Source organism: Mandrillus leucophaeus, unplaced genomic scaffold (assembly GCF_000951045.1).
Source record: "Mandrillus leucophaeus isolate KB7577 unplaced genomic scaffold, Mleu.le_1.0 Scaffold180, whole genome shotgun sequence".
In the NCBI taxonomy this organism is placed as follows: domain Eukaryota; kingdom Metazoa; phylum Chordata; class Mammalia; order Primates; family Cercopithecidae; genus Mandrillus; species Mandrillus leucophaeus.
In genome coordinates this window covers 1455801-1457625 of record NW_012101810.1, presented here as the reverse complement: position 1 = coordinate 1457625, position 1825 = coordinate 1455801, and the positions used below count along the sequence as shown (strand labels likewise).

The 1825-nt window shown below is 56.0% G+C and overlaps 1 protein-coding gene across 1 annotated transcript in view; it reads right to left on the bottom strand.

The window, feature by feature from the left end:
• Positions 1-1825, bottom strand: part of ADAP1 (ArfGAP with dual PH domains 1) — a 53903-nt gene that overhangs the window by 37818 nt on the left and 14260 nt on the right. The window lies entirely within an intron of this gene.

Sequence of the window (1825 nt, the reverse complement as noted above, 5' to 3'; positions counted from 1 at the left end):
CACGGAGAGAAAGTGGATTTGCAGCTGCTTCGGGCTGGGCAGGGTGAGAGTCAAAAGGCACAGACTTTCTTTCTAGGGTGATGAAAATGTCCCAATATTGGCTGCAGCGAAGTTTGCACAACTCTGTGAATTTACTAGAAAACCTTCAACTGTGTACTATACATGGTGAATTGTATGGCTGTGAATTGCATCTCAATGAAGCAGTTGTTTTAAAAGGTATTATCAAGGAATAGAAAACTGGGGGGAGAAAAACATAAAATGTGAAGAGAAGGAAAGAAGAGGAGAATCCTCGATTCCTGGCCCTTTAACCTTGGTCCAGTTCTCAGCGATGACCACCTCGGGCTCGTTTCTCCCTTAGGGGTAGGAGCAGGCTTAGCCCCTGGATGTCCCCGCTGACCACCAGCCCAGGAATGGCCAAGGGGCCTGAGTGCAGGGAGCCATGGGGGGCCCAGCGCAGCCCCCACCCCACAGAGTCCCCGGCAAGAAGCCGGACTGAGACCCAGCTCTGCCCCGGGGGCCAGGGTGCAGACGCTCTCAGGGGCCAAGCCCCCAGGCCTGCCTGAGATTCATGTTTGATTTTCATCGCACGAGTGAACGTGCAGACAACAGAACAGGGATGGAACCTCCTTGTGGCCCCCCACTCAGTGCTCTCCCAAAGCCCCCATCATACCGGACCTCTGCAGCAGGAATCAGGGTTTTATTTTGGTTTTTTTGGTTTTTTTTTTTTTTGAGACAGAGTCTTGCTCTGTCTCCCAGGCTGGAGTGCAGTGGCACGATCTCAGTTCACGGTTCACTGCAAGCTCCACCTCCCGGGTTTGCGCCATTCTCCTGCCTCAGCCTCCTGAGTGGCTGGGACTACAGGCACTCGGGATCCTGGCTAATTTTTTTGTATTTTCAGTAGAGATGGGGTTTCACCGTGTTAGCCAGGATGGTCTCGATCTCCTGACCTCGTGATCCGCCCGCCTCAGCCTCCCAAAGTGCTAGGATTACAGGCATGAGCCACAGCGCCCAGCCAGGGGTTTCTTGGTAATACCCACGGTGGGCCCTCCCCAGCCTTCCTCTCCAGCCTTCCCCTCCGGCCATCACCCCAGGCAGATCAGGACGGCACCAAGGTGGCCCCTGTCCTCTCCTGCTGATTACATTTAGGGTTTTTCCAAGAACAGTGAACGCCCCACCCCTAGGCCTTTGCCCCATTTGCCCTGTAATTATGGGGACAATGGGCAGGTCTTCTCCCTGAGCCAAGGAGTCTGCGCCCCCATAGGCCCTCCAGGGACTCACCGCTGTTTCCTCCAGGAGTGATGGCAGAGTGACTTGGAGATGGGACACTCATCCCATCATCTTTCTGACATTGGCCATTGGTCCCCTGTTGACCAAGGAGGGGGACGGTCCAGGGGCCACCCTGCCTATTTCTTAGGGAAGGAAATGGAGGCTCAGACAAGCCCACAGCCTGGTGAAGGGACGGATATCACATCCCAGTGTCCCCCCTTGGGTCAGTGAAGGTGGGTCAAAGGCGGTGAGCCCAAGGTGGGCCGGGGTCCTGAGGGGATTCGCAGGGATGCCCTCAACTCAGAGTGTGGGGGATCACGCCGTTATATGCAGAAGCTGATTTGGGGTTGCCCTGGGTGGGTCAGGGACTCTGCTGTCCCTGGGTCTTTTTCTGTCTCCCAGGCTGGAGTGCCGAGATGCCATCACAACTCATTGCAGCCTCAAATTCCTTGGTTCAGCCGGGCGCGGTGGCTCAGGCCTGTCATCCCAGCACTTTGGGAGGCTGAGGTGGGTGGATCACCTGAGGTCAGGAGTTCAAGACCAGCCTGGCCAACATGGT